This window comes from Schistocerca gregaria, chromosome 5 (genome assembly GCF_023897955.1).
Source record: "Schistocerca gregaria isolate iqSchGreg1 chromosome 5, iqSchGreg1.2, whole genome shotgun sequence".
NCBI lineage: Eukaryota > Metazoa > Arthropoda > Insecta > Orthoptera > Acrididae > Schistocerca > Schistocerca gregaria.
The window spans coordinates 70646425-70668313 of NC_064924.1; the positions used below are offsets into that span (position 1 = coordinate 70646425).

The 21889-nt window shown below is 45.9% G+C and overlaps 1 long non-coding RNA gene across 1 annotated transcript in view; it reads left to right on the plus strand.

Moving 5' to 3' along the window:
- The window catches only part of LOC126271851 (uncharacterized), a 296434-nt gene that overhangs the window by 154857 nt on the left and 119688 nt on the right, over nt 1–21889 (plus strand). Inside the window, exon 2 of the long non-coding RNA XR_007549151.1 lies at nt 19362–19395. This is a non-coding gene — a long non-coding RNA (uncharacterized LOC126271851). The remainder of the gene's footprint in view (nt 1–19361; nt 19396–21889) is intronic.

Sequence of the window (21889 nt, forward strand, 5' to 3'; positions counted from 1 at the left end):
ACTGCCTGGTACCTGCACTTCTCCAGTTCATGGAATGATGGTTTCCTTTTGAGGGTGGAGGTGAAGGTGATTGGAAGAGTCATTAGATATAACAGACTGAACTAGTTGTTAGCGGGAGGCTGTACGCTTCACATCCTTCGTGGCCACAGTACCAAACGGTGTATTCCAACAGCTTAACTCACGTCTCTACACTGCGCAATTGCACCGAGTAATGAATGTGTTTTATTAACTGATGGTAGATTCCTCCGCACATCAGACCGGCTGTGCGGACAGCCGCTGTGCCAGGAGTAGTACACGGCGCTCATCAAAACAGATATTTTCCTTGTATGGCCTCGGATGTTTACCACGGAGTTCCACGTCGCTTCCATAGTGTCTGGGGGCACCAACCTCGCCAACAGGCAGCGTGCATGAACAGAGAGCGGTCTCCCGACTATTTAGGGCACTGCTGACTGTGCTACGCCTCAAGTCGGCAGTACCTGCACTTCCATATGGCCGCATTAGCAGTTCATTGTCAGTGCCACCAGTTGGCGGTACCAGCAGTTCCGTCTCAGCGCTTCGCGCAGGCAGACTAAGCCCAATTCGTTCTGGTCTTCACCAGGAGCACGTTAGCAGTCACATGGCGGAAGAACCATCCACTGCCTATCACGACTTTCGTCACAGGAGAGCGATATCTGTAGCGTGTAATTGGGAGGATATTTATCCAACGACATTATAACTGACTTCCATTTGTTAATATTCTTTTAAAAGTGTCTTTTATCTCTCCTCGGTACAAGGAGACTGCAGTATGGATCCCTGAGAGGACAGCCCAGCCATGTGATTTTTCAATCACAGAGTTTGTCTGAGAAATGATGGGAAGACATATAGGTTCAAGCCAGCCTCTACACAGCAATCTTCATCAAATAAATTACCACGTATTTCACATGTGACAAAAAATTCATAAAGATGAAATTCGGAGGCTGTTTGCTTCTGTTGCACACCGACCGCAACATTGCTCACACTAATGTTGACAAATAATGGATACTGTAACAGCCGGCCTGTGTGGCCGTTCGGTTCTAGGCGCTTCAGTCTGGAACCGCGTGACCGGTCGCAGGTTCGAATCCTTCCTCGAGCGTGGATGTGTGTGATGTCCTTAGGTTAGTTGGGTTTTAAGTAGTTCTAAGTTCTACGGGACTGATGACCATAGATGTTAAGTCTCATAGTGCTCAGAACTATTTGAACTATTTGACCACTTTCTGGCCAGTGAGCAGCATAGCAGTGTTAGCCTTGCTGGGGACAGTCCCTTGTCATGCTTAGAGGAGTTTGGTTCAAGGCAGACTTCCATAAGATCTCCAGTCTGCTGAATGGTGCCTGTCATACTTTCACGACAATGCGGATGTGCCTACACCGACACTTTGAAAACCACTGGAAGAGTGTGACTCCCACTGAGTCACGTGTTAGCGTTCTTTTCCATCCGCTTCGCGTATGGAGTGCAGAAAGAATGACTCCTTATAAAATCTGTGCGCACTGCAATAAATCTAATCTTGTATTCGCTGGTCCTACTGGAGCGGTTCATAAGAGACTTCATACAGTCTTTTCAAATCATCTTCCAGCGTCTACTAAATCAGATTTTCAGCGTTTCCCTTGTCATTGCTGCTGCCATTCTTTGTATATGTTACTATATATCCATTGTTAGTCCTAGCTGATACGGGTTTCAGACTTCGATCACTATTCCAGGTTGGATCGCTCTTTTATTTTGTAAGAAATCTGCTTCGTACACAGACTGCATTTTCACAGTATCCTAGAAATGAACTAAAGTCTGCAACCCGTATATCTACGAGTGATTCTATGTGTGAGGGAAACTGTTAGACACAAAAGGCATTTCATGTTAGGGCATTAAGAGCAAACTTACGGAACATTTCACTTGATTCAAATATTTAAGGGTAACGCAACGAACCGATATGAAATGAAAGCCTGAAATCAGTAATAAGGAAGGCAACTAGAAGACAAATGTTTTGGAAGAGTATAGGAAATTCGAGGAGGGTATGTTAAGAAAACAATAGAGAAAATTTTGGTGTGGCCTATTTTCAACTACTGTTTTAGCATCAAGAGCAGTTCTCAAGTGGGAGAGGCAGAGAAACGTCGGTGTTCAGTGTTGCGTTGATACAGTTGAAACAGTTCGGTTTAATTCGTAAAAAAGTTGAACAAAAATGTCTAGAGGACTTACATGCTAATGGTCTGGGAAAGGCTACATGTCTGTCCTACTTTTCTTTTTCCCCTCCCTTGGGGAACATGTCTGGGATATTTCTGGTAATATGTTCTGAGGTTTTAATTGCCTGACATTAGAACAGCCTCTTATCTTTGAGATTACTGTTTCTTCTTCCTCCTGTGCACTCCTGAAGGCCTGCCTACGGGTTTGACGGGTAACAGGTGAATGGGTAACGCGTATTTCCCGGTCCCGGGTCCACGGGTAGTATTTGCACGAACCACCTGGTACAGGCCACGCCCAGGAAGGGATTATTGCCTGAGCTGTTACTTTCCAAAATTGCCAATTGGTTCCCCTGTCAGGAGTTCGGGATGTGTGACCTGAGGTGTCAACAGTCACCTGAGGCAGGTGAGTTCCACTTTTAGCGGGGGCCCCCAGTTGGAAGGAGCGTGCGATCTGAGACACTGGCAATCATGGTAAATTTTCTCGCAATGAGCCAGTCACCATCTCGGTCTATGTCTACAAAACGTAAACGGAATGAGGCTAAAGATTCAAAGAATGTCCCATCTGCACCTTGACTCCTCATAGTATCACATACTTTGCTATGATTAATCCATTTATTATTCAGACAGGTGTTGATGCAATTGCAGGCCCTGTCAAATCCTGCTCTCGTTTACGTAATGGAACATTACTTTTGGAGACTAGTCGTGATTTTCAAGCCCATCAACTGCTTGCAGCTTCGCTCCTCCGTGGATATCCTGTGCATGTCGAGGACGATCGAACACTGAACTCTTCACACGTGGCTGTTCAATGATCTGACTTAGAGAGAAATCCAGACTTACTTCTCTGGTCAGGGCATCACTGCGGTCCACAGGGTAATGAAACAGGTGGATGCAAGCTAAGTGCCTACTCGCTCTCTTTTTCTCACATTTGATAGAGTAGTGCTTCCATTGAAGATCAAAGCAGGCTATAAAGTCACCACAGTCGGACCGTGCATTCCAATCCCGATGCCAGTGCCAATGTTACAACAACACTCGCATGCCCTGTAGAAACACAGTCACATGTGTTACTTGTGGTAGGGAGCTCACGAGGGTGATTTACCACTTCCTTCTCCCCCAATGTATCAGTTGCAATGGCGACCATGCAGCCTCATCCCGAACATGTCCCATGTATCTCGATGAAAGGGCCGTCCAGGAGAGCCAGGTGAAGGAAAAGTAAGTTACCCTGTCGCTCACAAGTTGTTGGCACTTACTATACTCTTCTTGCTACACCTCGCTCCACGAAGGACATGGCCACGCACACTTGCGACTTCAAATTCAGCACTGCAGTTGTAAAATGGCCCAGTACGTGATAGCATCCCCTTTCCCTTCTCTTCCACTGCGCAACAAGCCACCAAATCTTTGTTCCCAGCAGCGAAATCACCTACTTCACAACTGGCAGGCCGGAAAGGACAAAAAGGAACAAATCCGTGAAGACTTCTTACATCTCTCCAGCCAACAAGCACCTGAATTGTTACATGACATCGCGAAGACTCAAAGAAAGCAAACATAGACTAGTGGTCTTCTCATTCCCAGACTCTGAGATGCTCTTCGACGGTGTCGGCGTGTGATACCCTCACCTGGTCGGCCGCCATTTCTCCCGTGCGCACCACCTGCCGTTTTCCTGCCCTGGAGTCTGCAGTCCAACGCAGAGGGAATGCCGACACCTCTGTAGATATCATGGATCGTCCTGCCTCAGTACCCTGTAGTAGTGAGTCTTCGAAGGCTGGCACTTGGCAGAGTGACAATCCTTCATTTGTTCGCTTCTCCCCTTTCCCCATCATGACTCTCCTGCAATGGAACGTATGTGGCATTAGATCCAACAAGGGGGAACTATGGCTTGTCTTGGAATTGATGCGTCCACTTGTTTTCTGCCTCCAACAAACAAAATAGCGTCTTCGCGACGGCTTTGACCCCTCGCATTTCCTTCTGGTCTGCTTTGACCTTCCCCCTGAGGACGACATTCCATGTCATGGGGAAATAATTCTGCTCATCCGATTAAATATTCATAGTCAAACCATCTCATTGAACACTCGACTGCAAGCTGTTGCAGCCGAATTTTCTTTCCCAGCTTCACATTTTCTCTGTGCATCGTCTACATCCCTCCATCATTTGGTGTCACCTGGTCAGACTTCCTCCAGCTTACGGGTCAACTTCCTCACTCTTTTTCGCTGCTTGGTGACTTTAACGCACATCACCCCCTTTGGGGCTCTCCCAGAACCTGTCCAAGAGGTTCCTTCTTGGCCGACCTTCTCAATCAACTGAATCTCATTTATCTGAACACTGGAGCATCCATGTTCCTTTCAGACACTATGCGCACCTATTCCCATTTGGAACTCTCGTACTGCACTGCCTAGCTTGCTCGTCACCTCCAGTGGTCCGTTCTCTCTGACATGTTCTCGAGCGACCATTTCCCGTGTGCTATCCTTTTGCTGACTCCTACCACACCTACATACACAACCAGATGGTAGCTTTGTAACGCCCACTGGAGGCTTTTCTCCTCCTTGGCGACCTTCTTTATTTCCCCAGTTGGGATGACCAGGTAGAATACCATAATAACGTTATTCTTACCGCCGCAGAACGTTCCATACCTTGCACTTCATCTTTACCATGCCGTGTCCCGTCTCTTAGTGCACTGAGGCGTGCCACGACGTGATTCGCGCGCAGAGACGTGCTTTCCGTTTTTAACAGTCATATACGATGGCGAACTGTATTCGTTATAAACAGTTGCGTGTACAATGTCGTCACATTCTTCGGGATAGCAAAAAAAGCTATCTGGATTTCATTTACCAGTTCGTTTAACAGTTTCACTTTCACTTCCTCTTCCGTCGTGTGAGACAAGCTTTGATGGCTCTCTGGGATCTGACCGTAGCAGATAATGTCATTGTGGGACCTATTGCTGTCTCCAACACCTTAGGCCTCTATTTTGTGTAGATTTCGAGGTCCACTCAGTGTCACCCCGCCTTCTTCCATCGGAAACGAGTGGAGGAGGCTCGGGTGATACCCTTCTCCTCTCAGAATTGTGGCTGCAACAATGCCACCTCCACTATGATGGAGCTAGATCATGCACTCACTTCATCGCGATCTTCCTGCCCCAGAGCTGGACAATGTTCAATTCACATGTTGCAGCACATTTCTCTTTCTGGCAAGCACTTTCTCCTTCATAAGTAAAATCGTATTAGGGCAGATGGTACGTTTCCTAGACGCTGGCGTGAAGCCACTTTTATATCAAGTCGGGTAAGGGAAAACCCTTCCAGCTACCACCCTATTTCTCTCACCAGCTGCGTCTGCACCGTGATGGAACGCGTGATTCATGGCTGGTGATATGGTGACTCGAATATTGCAATCTACTAACCACTGCACAATGTGGACAGTTGATCAACTCGTCACTTTGTCAGCCCATATCATGTACGGTTTTCTGCGGAAATAGTGGCCGTTTTTTAAGATGTGGAGAAAGCCTACAACACCTGCTGGAGGACTTGTATCCTCCGTGGGGCTTCTGAAGTTGCCTGTGCCATTTCCTTTAGGAATCTTTAATAGACAGACTGTCTCAAAGATACGTGTGGACTCGGCATTATCGGACACCTCTATCCAGAAAAACTGGGTGCCTCCTGGGTCCGTCCTGAGTGTCATCCTCTCGTTATCGCCATTAATCCGATTATGGGCTGTCTCCCACCAGGCATCTCCGGCTGCCTTTTCGTTGACGACTTTGCGATCTATTGCAGTTCTCCACAGACTTCTCTCATTGAGCGGCGTCTTCAGCGATGTCTCGATCATCTTTACTCATGAGGCATTGACAATAACTTTCGCTTTTCCACTGACAAAACAGTTTATATGAATTTCTGGCGGCGCAGAGGCATTCTTTCGCCGTCTTTACATCTTGAGCCTGTTGCTCTTCCGTTCGCTGAGATTACGAAATTCCTGGGCGTTATGCTTCATAGGAAACTTTCTTGGTCCTCCCACGTGTCTTACTTGGCTACCCTCTGTACCGAGTCCCTCAATGTCCAAAGTGTCCTCAGCGGTACTTCCTGGGGAGCGGATCGGACCACCCTCCTCCATTTCTACCGATCCCTTAACGATTCTAAACAAGACTTTTGTTGTTTCGTCTATGCATTTGTACGTCCGCCCATCTTACGCCTTGTTAATACAATCCGCCATCTTGGAATCTGGCCACTGGCGCCTTTTACGTTAACCTGGTTGAGTCTCCATGCAGAATATCCCGAACTACCAGTGTCATTCCGGCCGGATAACCTCGTTAATGGACATGCGTGCCGTTTGTCTGCAATGGCGGCTCACGCATGCCTCCTTCTGCGATGACTCCCGTGACCGCCAGTATAGGGTGCGTCCTCTTCTCTGTTCCGGAGTTTGGTTTCGGCTATTGCTCCGGCAGTTTAACTTCACGCTACATGCCACGTTCCTGATGGATATGAAATCTTCACAACTTTTACCTCATCCAGCGGCCTGTGTTCGTCTTCGTATTCATTCGCCTCCTAAGGAGACTACTCCGGATTCGATCTGTCACTGTAAGTTTTTCGACCTTCGCACAGAACTTCACACTAGTACTTTCGCGTACACTGATGCCTCTAAGACTGACTGTGGTGTCGGGTGTGCAGTCATCTTTGGCACCGACAATTTTCGGTATCAGCCTCCGGAACACTGCTCAATACAGTGTCTGTGTCCTCTACACAGTCTGTCCTTTAGTGCAAGGGATCCAAGAAACATTCCACTCGCTCGCTCTTGTGGAAGCGGTTGTAATCTTTATATGGGTTCCTTGTCTACATCTACATATACATACATACTCTGCAATCCACCATACGGTGCGTGGCGGGGAGTACCTCGTACCACAACTAACATCTTGTCTCTCTGTTCCACTTCCAAACAGAACGAGGGAAAAATGACTGCCTATATGCCTCTGTACGAGCCCCAATCTCTCTTATCTTATCTTTGTGGTCTTTCCGCCAAATGTAAGTTGGCGGCAGTGAAATTGTACTGCAGTCAGCTGGTTCTCTAAATTTCCCCAGTAGCGATTCGGGAAAAGAACGCCTCCTTTCCTCTAGAGACTCCCACCCGAGTTCCTGAAGCATTTCCGTAGCACTCGCGTGATGATCAAACCTACCAGTAACAAATCTAGCAGCCCATCTCTGAATTGCTTCTATGTCGTCCCTCAATCCGACCTGATACGGATCCCAAACGCTCGAGCAGTACTCAAGAGTAGGTCCTATTAGTGTTTTATAAGCGGTCTCCTTTACAGATGAACCGCATCTTCCTAAAATTCTACGAATAAACCGAAGACGACTATCCGCCTTCCCCACAACTGCCATTACGTGCTTGTCCCACTTCATATCGCTCTGCAATGTTACGCCCAAATATGTAATCGAGACTGTGTCAAGCGCTACACTACTAATGGAGTATTCAAACATTACAGGATTCTTTTTCCTATCCATCTGCATTAATTTACATTTATCTATATTTAGAGTTAGCTGCCATTCTTTACACCAATCACAAATCCTGTCTAAGTCATTTTGTATCCTCCTACAGCCACTCAAAGACGCCACCTTTCCGAACACCACAGCATCGTCAGCAAACAGCCGCACATTGCTATCCTCCCTATCCAAAAGATCATTTATGAAGATAGAAAACAACATCGGACGTACCACACTTCCCTGGGGCACTCCAGATGATGCCCTCACCTCCGATGAACACTCGCCATCGAGGACAACCAATCCGATATGCTCGTACGTTAGTTAGGAGTCTGCAGTGGGGCACCGAGTCAAACGCTTTCCGGAAGTCAAGGAATATGGCATCCGTTTGATACCCTTCATCCATGGATCGCAAGATATCATGTCACGTCGGTCTGCCGGGAAACTGAGGCTGCTCACTGGTGCCAAGGTTGCAGTCATCCTACCTCGGCCCGCTGGTTCTTCCATCCCTTCGGATGATTCCATGTTGCCGTCTGTCGGCAGGTGTCACCACTTTGGCATCACCACTTTTCTTCTTCTCTTGGGAACAAGCTCAGAAGAATTAAATCCCTCCTAGCGACTTGACTGACCTCCTCTCTTTGGTTTGAAACTGGCACAGTACTTACAGTAGAATATCTTTGGCTTCCCTCTGACAACTATGCCTCCATCCTTGGTACCCTCCCTGTTTCCCTTTCCGTGTTGCTGGGTTGTGAGTAACTAAATCCACTTTCCCTTCTTCCCTTTCTTTGCCCTCTCTCCTCCCTGATGAAGGAACATTTATTCCGAAAGCTACGAACGTAATTTTTTTTGTGTATCTATCGGTTGTGCTGAGCTGAGGAAAGTACTGGCCAGCCCCTCTATCTCTTTGCAATTACCACTTAAAACATTTATGGCCCAGCTTGCCTCAGGATAGGATACAATGGCTTCGTGAGACCCTTCCTGTTGTGTACATAGTTCCGCGTAGTCAGCGCATACATAGAGACGGACCAAATTCTGCTTCCGCCGATCGGTGTATTAATATGTAACGCAGCCAATGAGATTGCTGCTAACGTAGAACCTTTTCTCCTCGCAGATCACAGTCGCACAGTGAAACTGAACGCACGAGGTATTATAACGAGTGTACAGACCTCTGATTAGTCAGTCTGCATTTGTCTGCATTTGTCTGTAGTCAAGTTTCAGTCTGCGCCTAATAAGATTATCATATTCCTGTAGATAGCCAAGAAGATAAATGTATAGACACTTTGGTCAAGTATCAAAGACAAATGTGAGAATAAGATTAACGTACCAATACCAAAGGAACTTCAGATTGTCAATTGTTAATAGCATCCAGAAACCAAGTTAAGTAATTTTTATGCTTGTTATTATTTTAATAAATGTGCGTGAAAATTAATCAAGTTCTGTTTAAAGTTGGTGACCGTCAGTCTGCCTCTCTAAGTGTGCAAGTGGCATTTCTATCGTCTGACCTAACGACAGAAGATAAACAAGCCACGATAAGACCACGAGATATATTGCTGACACTCGCCTACTTCGTTAGAGCGACAAGTCAAATAATCTGATGGTTTGTGTACGGGAGGTCTTACAGTACGCACACCACACTTCCCAACCGAAACAGTTCATGCGTCCAGGCTAGAGGGTCCAACGTAATACTGAAACGGCTCATACTGCCAAGTTTACAAATTTCACTGGATTTTGGAGACAGTAAAATAATATCACATACCTTCATAAGCTGTGAAGTGTCCTTTGGTTCAGTCCTCCCCTTCGGGGTGCCTTACTGTATGTTATCTACATCTACATCGATACTCCGCAGTCCACCTTACGGCACGTGGCGGAGGGTATCCGGCACCACTATTAGTCATTCCTTTTCCCGTTCCACTTGTAAATAGAACGGGAGAAACACGACTGTCTATATGCCTCCGTATGAGTCCTAATTTCCCGTATTATGTCTTTGTGGTCTGTACGCGCAATATATTTTGGAGGCTGTAGAATAGTTGCGCAGTCAGCTTCAAATGCCGGTTTTCCGAAATTTCCCCAATAGCGTCCCTTGAAAAAAACGTCGCCTTTCCTCCATGGATTCCCATATGAGTTTCTGAAGCAACACCGTAACATTTGCGTTATGTTCGAACCTAACGTTGACGAATCTAACAGCCCGCTTCTGAATTTTCTTGAATGTCTTCTTTTAATCCGACCTGGTACGGATCCCAAACACTGTAGGAGTACTCAAGAACAGGTCGCACTAGCATTCTGTATGCGGCCTCCTTTGCAGATGAACACCACCTCGCTAGAATTCTCCCAGTGGACCGAAATCGACCATTCGCCTTTCATTCCACAGTCCTCACATGATCGTTCCATTTCATATCGCTTTGCAACGTTACGGCCAGATATTTATACGACTTGACTGTGTCAAACGAGACACAAATAATATTGTATCCGAACGGGTTTTTCTATATTTAGAGCTAGCTCCCATTCATCACACCAAATATGTAGTGTATTTGTATGTTACGTTAAAAGGAATCTTCGAAAGTACATTAAAGGAATTCGCTGCTGCAAATATGGACAACCATCACATGTATAATGGAAGGAAGAAAGTGAAAATTTCTGCTGGACCGGGGCTCGAACCCGTATTTTCCGCTTGTCACGAGCTGTCTGGTCCAGAACCAAACTTCCATTCGTCGTCAACTATGTACCTACAACCTGCACTCGTATATTCATCTGTATGTTCCCATACAGGGGAGACATTCAGCTGAGAAACGCTTGCCTGCTGTCGGTGGAAATGTACGATTTGCTAGTGCCTGTGTTATTCTGAAAAAAAATCCAACATGTACGATATGGTAGTGCCTGTGTTATTCTGAAATAAGATCCAACATTCCTTCAGGCATGCATGCCTGTACGAAGGAACAGCGCACCGTATTTCCGAATAACACAGGAATAGACACTGCAATCTTCTAAAGTAATCACTTAATGTCAATGTCAACTAACATACACTACTGGCCATTAAAATTGCTACACCAAGAAGAAATGCAGATGATAAACGGGTATTCATTGGACAAATATATTATACTAAACTGATATATGATTACACTTTCACGCAATTTGGGTGCATAGATCCTGACAAATCAGTACCCAGAACAACCACCTCTGGCCGTAATAACGGCCTTGATACGCCTGGGCATTGAGTCAAACAGAGCTTGGATGGCGCGTACAGGTACAGCTGCCCATGCTGCTCCAACACGATATCACAGTTCATCAAGAGTAGTGACTGGCCTATTGTGACGAGCCAGTTGCTCGGCCAACATTGACCAGACGTTTTCAATTGGTGAGAGATCTGGAGAATATGCTGGCCAGGGCAGCATCGGACATTTTCTGTACTCAGAAAGGATACATGCGGTCGTACATTATCCTGCTGAAATGTAGGGTTTCGCAGGGATCGAATGAAGGGTAGAGTCATGGGTCGTAACACATCTGAAATGTAACATTCACTGTTCAAAGTGCCGTCAATGCGAACAAAAGGTGACCGAGATGTGTAGCCAATTGCACCCCATACCATCCTGCCGGGTGATACGCCATTATGGCGATGACGAATACACGCTTCCAGAGTGCGTTCACCACGATTTCGCCAAACACGGATACGACCATCATGAAGCTGTAAACAGAACATGTCATTCGTGCACCCAGGTTCGTCGTTGAGCACATCATCGCAGGCGTCTGTGATGCACGGTCAAGGGTAACCGCAGCCATGGTCTCCGAGCTGATAGTCGCTGCTGCCGCAAACGTCGTCGAACTGTTCGTGCAGATGGTTGTTGTCTTGCAAACGTCTCCATCGAGACGTGGCTGCACGATCCATTACAGACATGTGGCTAAGATGCCTTTCATCTCGACTGATAGTGATACGAGGCCGTTGAAATGCAGCACGGAGTTCCGTATTACCCTCCTGAACCCACCGATTCCATATTCTGCTAACAGTAATTGGATCTCGACCAAAGCGAGCAGCAATGTCGCGATACGATTAATCAAATCGCGATAGGCTACAATACGACCTTTATCAAAGTCGGATACGTGACGATACGCATTTCTCCTCCTTGCACGAGGCATCACAACAACGTTTCACCAGGCACCGCCGGTCAACTGCTGTTTGTGTATGAGAAATCGGTTGGAAACTTTCCTCATGTCAGAAAGTTGTAGGTGTCGCAACCGGCGTCAATCTTGTGTGAATGCTCTGAAAAGCTAATCATTTGCATATAACAGCATCTTCTTCCTGTCGGTTAAATTTCGCGTCTGCGGCACGCCATCTTCGTGGTGTAGCAATTTTAATGGCCAGTAGTGTATGTGTCTTGATGTCGATTATTATCGACTATCGATGCTTACACGGAGGTGCTGAAATCGAAATGAGCAACGATGGTATGCAAACACCGCACATCCCTAGCTAGTGTAGACACTTCGTGTGATGAGAAAGTGAATAAGCTAAACGGGCAGTGCTCACATGTCTTCTACAGAGAGGAAGGTGACGCGGCGACGCAGGAGGAAGGGGAAACGATAAGCACAGCTCGCTGGCCAGCAGGGCTTCCCACTCACCACTATCCGCTTATCACTTCAGCACTACGCAGCTCTACTGAGCACCTGTTGCCCTGATCTTGTTTCTCTTTGCTATTCCGGAATTACCAACATCATTGCTAAATATTGTTGATCCTTATGACTGTTACAGTGTCAGTTCTGCGTTCCTTCTTCGTACAAGTTCAAGTTATGTTTTCGATTGATGTCGCTGCGTGTTTTCTCATTCCAACAAATATGCGCAGACCGCTGATCGGCAGAACGTGCTCTCCAATCCACCTCCTGTCCCTGATGAAACTGTATTCTGCTACCTGGTCCTGTGTTTGGACAAAAAGTTCATTTGTTCACTTACTCATGCATATTGTACGCATACCGACAAAACGAACACACAAATTAAATCTGTACATACGATATTCCTTACAAGGGGATTTCCATAAATACTGCACACAATTTTTTTACTTACACCTTTATTTTTTTATCTCTCTTTATAGTCCTTCCCTGCTTTTCTATGAGATGCCATTTCTGTTCATCTATCGAATGGCTCGGGTAACTGTGGTAGAAAGTTCTTACAGCGAAAGATGACGACATCCAGGCAGTCTGGCAGTCTGGCTGACTCATATTCGGACTGTAGGGAGCAGGTTTTGGCCTACAACATTGCCGATATGCAGGCGTGCGTTGTAGAGAACGAGTGTCGGAGCCTCAAGCAACTGCGATGAGGTTTTGTGAACTTCTCTGCGCGGGTTTTGCATGAAGTTACGATAAGACACTGCTGTGACACTTGTTCCACATGGGACTCTGTCATGCTGATTCCTTGGTGATCATAACCAAAAATCATCATTTGCTTCAGCTTTGATTGAGAACGTAGAACTTTTTGTGGACGTGGAGAATCTGAAGCTCTCCACTCACTGGACTGTCATTTCAACTGTAGTTCAGAAGTCTCTAATACATGTTTCTTCACCAGCGACAATTCAACACAGGAATCCTTGACCTTCACGGTCGGATTGTTGTTTGAGCAAGGTTGAAATGTCCAAGCGTTTCTGCTTCTCTTCGCCAAACAAAGTGGGACAGATGTTGGGAGAATTTCCATGGCTTTAGAGTGTTCCTCACAATCCACACTGCTATCGTCAACAGCATTTGCCACAAGTTTCACATTTCGTTCAAGTGTAGACGTTTTTTGGCCTTCCGGCTCTTGGATTATCATCTATGCTCACACGACCACCACAAAAAAGATTAACGCAACCTGAAACTGTACTATGGTCCACTGTAAACTCACCACACGTTTCAGTTAAGGCACCGTGGATTTCTGTGGGGCTGTTACGGCGTAAAGTTTCGATCTTGAAGTGCGATGTCAAGTCTTCAACGGTCACAGTGTCAGAGACCCCTGCAGGGTCCATTTCTACCTTTTTCCAACTTTTTTCAATACATAGCGAAAAAACAAAAACACTTGAACCTGATTTTCATTGTTGTTGGATCAAACAAACCACAGTAATACCAACCTGTGCATTATTTATGAAATGTCCCTCGTATGTTACGTGTTTGTATAATTCACTATGTCGGTATTCTATTGGACATAGTGTAAAAGTCTCTGCTGCACAGAATTTTAAGTAACTGGATGTATAAAAAGTCACGATGTTTTAGAAACAAAAACAATAAAATCCGATTAAGGTTGAATGTGCCAGAATCCTTACAGAACGACGGTTTCATCAAGTTCTTAGAGAGGCTTACCTACTGAGAAACTATGACGTAAATTTCAAGTTCTATAAGCCTGTAGATACTGCGATAGTGAATACCTCAGTAGGTGACTCAGTTGAAAACCAATGGTCACATTATAAAGGGCAATCACAAAAGCTAACATGCAGAGCATACATCGAAGGAAGGTAACTGTGAAGAAACGACGTGTAACAGACAGAATACTCGTAACTGGTCGATGAAAGAAGAAAGTACGAAACTGCTCAGAGAAAGGCAGAAATACAGGAATACAAGTCACTATGGAATAAAAAAGTACAAATTGCAGGAAAGCTAAGGAGAAACGGTTGCAGGAAAAGATCTAAAGAAATGGGACAAGAAAGGTTAAAGCAGCTTTCTGTGAATTTAAAAGTGAATTTTAGATTGAGAAAGGAATTCAACTGTTAAACGGTGAGAAGAGTGCGGATAGGTGGAAAGAGCACACTGAATTGCTCTACAAGGCGAACGAACTGTCCGATGATGACAGGAGAAATGAAAGTCAATGTGGAAAATATAAGAGATCCGTAATTAGAGCTGAACTGAGATTTGGATTAAATAAGGCAGAAGGGATAGATAACATGCCTTGGGAATTTTTAAAATCGTTGGGCAAGTGGAGTTATACCATCAGACTTTCGGAAATATATCGTCTACATAATCCCGAATATATCAAGGACAGGTAAGTGCGAAAATTATCGTGCAATCAGCTTTGTAGCTCTCGCACCCAAGTTGCTGACAAGAAGAATACACGGAAGTGGAAGAGAGAATTGAGGACCTGTTACATGACGATTAGAGTCGTTTTAGGAAAGGTAAAGCACCAGAGAGGAAGTTGTGACGTTCCACTTGATAATGGAAGCAAGACTTAAGAAGAATCGAGACACGTTCATAGAATTTATCGATCTAAAAAACATTCGACCGTATAAAATTGTGAAAAATGTTAGAGAAAAAGGTATAAGCTACAGAGAAACACAGGAAAATGTAAGAGATGTACAAAAACCAAGTGGTAACAGTAAGAATGGAAGAATAAAAAGGAAATGCTCGAATTAAAAAGGATGTAAGAAATGTATACAGTCATGAGGATATTTTTGATCCGTGATTTTTTTCACCAGGCTTGTTTCGCTTTATGAGGTAAAGCATCATCAGTGGCCTGTAAATAAGTTATTTACAGTTTGATTTGCTTTTTAGATGGAAAAACAGTTCGTCAAGAATAGGCTGATTTGTACTGACGGTGATTTTTCAGCTGATTTCTCGCTTACATCGGGAAATGCCGTCTGCTAGTACATAGTTGTTTCTCTGTGTTAGACACTGATATTTTTGGTCTAATTTTTAGATGTTGTTCAGCAGTACCGATCAAAAATGCCCTCATGAATTATAAAGCAACTACGGAATACTGTATTTCGCCACTACCGTTCAATGTAAACATGGAAGAAGCAACGAAACAAAAGTTTGGAGAGCGGGATTAAAATTCAGGGTGAAAGGATAACAGTGATAAGATTAGCTGATGACGTTACTATCCCAAATGAAGAAAATTACAGTACCTGTAGAACAGAACGTACGGTCCACGAATGCAGAATATAGACAGAGTAAACCGAAGAAAAACGAAAGTACTGAATAGTGACAGATATGAGATTAGCAATAAACATATCATTAAAATTTGTGACCAAGAAATAGATAAAACGAAGCAATTCTGCTACATTAAAAGCAAAATTATTTATGGCGGACGAAGCGACGAGGACATAAAAATGAAGCCAGTCCAGGCAAAGAGGGCAGAGAACTATGACCAAGTGAAGTCTACTTGTATCAAACATCGGCTTGATTTGAAGAACTACTTTCAGTCAACGTACGTTTGGAGCACAGCATTGTACAATGAGGTCACAAAAGTAAGGCGACACCCCCTAATCTGGTGTCGGACCTCCTTTTACCCAGAAAAGTGCAGCAACTCGACGTGGTATGGACTCGACAAGTCGTTGGCACTCGCCTGAAGAAATATTCAGCCATGCTGCATCTATAAGCGTCCGTAACTGCGAAAGTGTTGTCGGTGTACTATGTTGTGCACGAACTGGTATCTCTATTATGTCCCATAAATGTCGAGCGATCTCGGTGGCCAAATAATTCCCCCGAATTGTCAAGAATTTTCTTCAGACCAATCGCAAACGTTGTGGTCCACTGACATGACATCGTTTTTTGGGAACATGAAGTCACTGATTGTCTGCAAATAGTCTGAATGTAACCGAAATAACCATTTTTATTCAATGATAGGTTCCGTTAGAGCACAGGACCCAGTCCATTCCATGTAAACACAGCCGACACCGTTATCGAGCTACCACCATCCTTCGGAGTGCCTTGTTGACAATTATCTCCATGGCTTCGTGGGGTTTGTGCCACACTAAAACCCTACCATCAGCGCTTACCAACTGAAATCGATGTTCATCTGACCAGGTTATTCATGTCAAAAGGTTTCCGATGTGACCAGGGCCTCACGGCTGGGATTAATAAACTTTGAACTCGGCCCAACGGATATGGTCTCGAGCCTAGGAGAGGCACTGCAGGCGAAGTCGTGCTGCTAGCAAAGGCACTCGCGTCGGTACTCCGCTGCCAAATTTCGCCTTTCATCGAAGGTGCCACATTGACTTCTGTGGTTATCTCACGTAGTGTTGCTTCTCTGTTAGTACTGACAGCTCTGCGCAAAACGGCGCTGCTCTCCGTGTTAAAGTGAAGGCCGTCAGCCACTACGTTACACGTGGTGAGAGGTATTGCCTTGACACTGTGGATCTCGAAATATTGAATTCCCTAACGATTTCCAAAATGGATTTCCGAAATGAAATGACCCATGAGTCTAGCTCCAACTACACATTCCGCGTTCAAAGTTTATTAATCCCAGCCGTGCGGCCCTGGTCACATTGGAAACCTTTTGAGATGAATAACCTGCGTACAAATCGTAGCTCCGCCAACGCACTTCCATTTTGTACCTTGTGTACGCGATACTACCGCCATCTGTATATACGCATATCGCCAACGCAAGACTTTTGTTACCTTATTCAATGGTAGTGAACCATGAACTGTGCGAAAACCGGAACAGAAGAGAATCGGAGCGCTTTAGATGTGGTAATGTACGAGGATGTTGATAACAAGGCGAACAGATAAGATGAGAAATGAGTTTCTCTGCAGAATCGGCGACGAAAGCGGCAGGATGATAGGAAGTGGGTTAAAGCGTCAGGGAATATCACCCGCGGTATTAGACGGAGCAGCTGAGGGCAAAAACTGTAAGCGAAGGCAGAGATTAGAATATAGCCAACAAATAATTGAGGACGTTGGGAGCAAGTGCTACTCTAAGATGAACATGTTGCCATAGGAGAGAAATTCGCGACACGCAGCGTTAAACTAGTAGGGAGCGTGATGGAAAGAAAAGGACCGCAGCAATGTGAAAGTTGTCATGATTCTCTTGTACGACTCTGACGCTGTTGTCCATAGCACGCTGTTACCGTTCATAATTTCCATTTACTTTACAACTTCTTTTTTGTACACAACCTGCGACCAGCACTGAGAAAGAAGCGGTGTCAGTTTATGCTGAGCCCATCCATCATTTTGCATGACAAAGCTCGCCAGCAAGCAGCGCATGCTATGGACGACATGATTGATCGGTGGGACTCTCAGGTGAGGTGCAGTACCAGCCATTGCATTCTCCGGACTTAGGTCCTATGCTTGATTGCTAAGATGTAGGGAACGCTATGCGGAATTCGCTTCAGAGCTTTTTTAGAGATCCGTGGAGCATTAGAGTGCTCCTCTTCAGCTACCAAAAAGTGACAGTACTAATGGCAGCGTGTTATACACAATTCTGGTAAGCCCTTCGAAGAAGAGTAAAACACTGAAATCTGTTTCTGTTTTGTACAGTTGTAAATTAATACACTCCTGGAAATGGAAAAAAGAACACATTGACACCGGTGTGTCAGACCCACCATACTTGCTCCAGACACTGCGAGAGGGCTGTACAAGCAATGATCACACGCACGGCACAGCGGACACACCAAGAACCGCGGTGTTGGCCGTCGAATGGCGCTAGCTGCGCAGCATTTGTGCACCGCCGCCGTCAGTGTCAGCCAGTTTGCCGTGGCATACGAAGCTCCATCGCAGTCTTTAACACTGGTAGCATGCCGCGACATCGTGGACCTGAACCGTATGTGCAGTTGACGGACTTTGAGCGAGGGCGTATAGTGGGCATGCGGGAGGCCGGGTGGATGTACCGCCGAATTGCTCAACAGGTGGGGCGTGAGGTCTCCACAGTACATCGATGTTGTCGCCAGTGGTCGGCGGAAGGTGCACGTGCCCGTCGACCTGGCACCGGACCGCAGCGACGCACGGATGCACGCCAAGACCGTAGGATCCTACGCAGTGCCGTAGGGGACCGCACCGCCACTTCCCAGCAAATTAGGGACACTGTTGCTCCTGGGGTATCGGCGAGGACCATTCGCAACCGTCTCCACGAAGCTGGGCTACGGTCCCGCACACCGTTAGGCCGTCTTCCGCTCACGCCCCAACATCGTGCAGCCCGCCTCCAGTGGTGTCGCGACAGGCGTGAATGAAGGGACGAATGGAGACGTGTCGTCTTCAGCGATGAGAGTCGCTTCTGCCTTGGTGCCAATGATGGTCGTATGCGTGTTTGGCGCCGTGCAGGTGAGCGCCACAATCAGGACTGCATACGACCGAGGCACACAGGGCCAACACCCGGCATCATGGTGTGGGGAGCGATCTCCTACACTGGCCGTGCACATCTGGTGATCGTCGAGGGGACACTGAATAGTGTACGGTACATCCAAACCGTCATCGAACCCATCGTTCTACCATTCCTAGACCGGTAAGGGAACTTGCTGTTCCAACAGGACAATGCACGTCCTCATGTATCCCGTGCCACCCAACGTGCTCTAGAAGGTGTAAGTCAACTACCCTGGCCAGCAAGATTTCCGGATCTGTCCCCCATTGAGCATGTTTGGGACTGGATGAAACGTCGTCTCACGCGGTCTGCACGTCCAGCACGAACGCTGGTCCAACTGAGGCGCCAGGTGGAAATGGCATGGCAAGCCGTTCCACAGGACTACATCCAGCATCTCTACGATCGTCTCCATGGGAGAATAGCAGCCTGCATTGCTGCGAAAGGTGGATATACACTGTACTAGTGCCGACATTGTGCATGCTCTGTTGCCTGTGTCTATGTGCATGTGGTTCTGTCAGTGTGATCATGTGATGTATCTGACCCCAGGAATGTGTCAATAAAGTTTCCCCTTCCTGGGACAATGAATTCACGGTGTTCTTATTTCAATTTCCAGGAGTGTAGTAGCCATTGTTAAAGTATCGAATCTTACATTGCGATGCCAGCTGTCTTAAACAAATTATTGACGGGTCTTTCTCTTTTTGTTGCAGTGACGACCATACGCGGCTCTTCGAGCTCTCTCAGGTAAGAGAGGGCCATTCACTGCAGTTCGTAACACCAGACCAACACAAACCACTCTTAAGAAAAGAATACATGGTCATTAGTAGACTGTAATGTAAATGACCTTTATTCAAATCGTGTGATTAGCCAGTTTCGACGACTAGTGATTTTCAAACACACGTTTACTACATCAAAAAAAGTTTAGCACCACTTCGATTCAGAGAGCTCCGGAACCTATACAGAAAATAGAGATCAACATAAACATCATTTCCGCCCTATTCATTGCCCATGAAAACCACACATTGCATGTTCTACCACCACACAGCGAGACCTTCAGAGGTGGTGGTTCAGATTGCTGTACACCGTTACTTCTAGTTCCCATTAGCACGCCCTCTTGAATTGATGCGAGCCTGTATTCATCGTGGCATACAATCCACAAGTTCATCAAAGCACTGTTGGTCCAGATTGCCCCATTCCTCAACGGCGATTCGGCGTGTATCGCTCAGAGTGGTTGGTGGGTCACGTCGTCCATAAACAGCCCTTTTCAATCTATCCCAGGCATGTTCGAAAGCGTTCATGTCTGGAGAACATGCTGGCCCCTGTAGTCGAGCGATGTCGTTATCGCCGGCCGATGTGGTCGAGCGGTTCTAGGCGCTTTAGTCCGGAACCGCGCAACCGCTACGGTCGCAGGTTCGAATCCTGCCTGGGGTATGGATGTGTGTGATGTTCATAGGTTAGATAGGTTTTAGCAGGGGCCGCGCAGTCAGTGACACAGCGCCTCTAACCGTGCGGCCACTGCGCGCGGCGTAGAAGACAGGTTAAGGAAGTGCAAACCTACGTTTTTAGCATATGCAAACTTAAAGAAAGGTTTTGACAATGTTGAGTGGAGTACTCTCTGAAATTTGAAGGTAGCAGGGGTAAAATAGAGGGAGCGGAAGGCTACTTACAACTTGTACAGAAACCAGTCCCGTTATAAGAGTCGAGGGGCATAAAAAGGAATCAATGGTTGAGAAGGGTGTGAGAGAGGGTTGTAGCTTACGCTTGATGTTATTCAAACTATACTTTTAGTAAGCACTGAAGGAAACCAGAGAAAAATTTGGAGTAGGGAGTAGGGAGAAGAAATAAGAATTTTGAGGTCTACCGATAACACTAAGTCTGTCAGAGACAGCACAGGGCTTCGAAGAGCATTTGAATGGAAAGGGCGGCGCCTTGAAAGGAGAATATAACACGAACATAAACAGAATCAAAACGAGGAAAATGGAATGTAGTCGAATTAAATCAGTTGAAGCTGAGGGTGTTAGATTAGGAAGCGAGGCACTTAGCGACTACAACCGCTCGGCCACCCCGGCCGGCGGAGATAAAGAGGCTTGGGCGGACAGAGTAACATGGAGAGCTGCAGCAAACCAATCTTCCGACTCAAGGCCGTAACAACAACAAAGACAACAGCATGAGAAAAGTCTGAGTTAAATCACTTCATCTCTGTGAAGTATCTTAGCGCATATCTTATATGCACAGACAGGACAGAGTATGAAGTAACTTTGCCTTCAGATTTCACAGTGAGTACTTGGTGAAATAATATTACGTGACAAAAAGACTTATTTGCCCCTTGTGTGACTAATCACCTATTTTTGCCACGGTTTCGGATTATTAGCGCACTGTCTAACAATTCTGGAAAAGATATTGTTGTGCATAATTACGCCTGCCATCACTTTAATTGCCGAAGCCCAACAAGAACTTAGAAAATCCCGGACATTTGGGTCAGATCGGATTATTTTCACGGACATACACACAGTCTGTCGGCGATAAGTTGGCCACAGTGGGGCAGGACTCTGAGCAGCAAGCGATCGTAGATTGTCTGCGGCTTCTCGTTGTTCTCAGTTAAGAAGTGTGGAAAATATGTGTGTAGTAGAGCGTCTAAGACTGCCCGCCGATAGCTTTCTAACATAAATCTAACGAAACTACCTACGTGACAGTCCTCATTTAGAGCATTTTAATTACGATTTGTTATAATCTCCAGACACAAAAAACGTCAGGGTTTCCCCCTGACAGTTGTGTAGAAACCTCTGAGGACGCCCTCAAACTAGGACAAATCAGGGGAAACTCGGGCGCATGGCAGCTCTTTGCGTAATGGAATAAACGTAAAGAGGACAGACTTTACAATAACAACCACGGAAATATAAATCACAATCATTAAGTTTCTAGACGTTACTACTGCCACAAATAAAGGAGAATAATTTGAAACCATCGAATTTTCAGGAGGGCAGTAAATTTGGGAGACTTGTTAGGAATACTTCGCTAATTTACTGATAAAATTTTGGCAGTCGAAGTGTCTTTATTCTTAACGCGGTTTGACTTCACAGTCAGTGTGTCGACTGGCGAATGTTCATCACAGTACCACCAGAAATAGCAAAAATGTACATTCCACAATGTCTCTGCTACTCGAGCTGCTGCTTCCCTTGTTTGGACCTTCCCTGACCTATCAAGGGGTCTGCTTGCACCCCACTTGCAAGGTTTCACC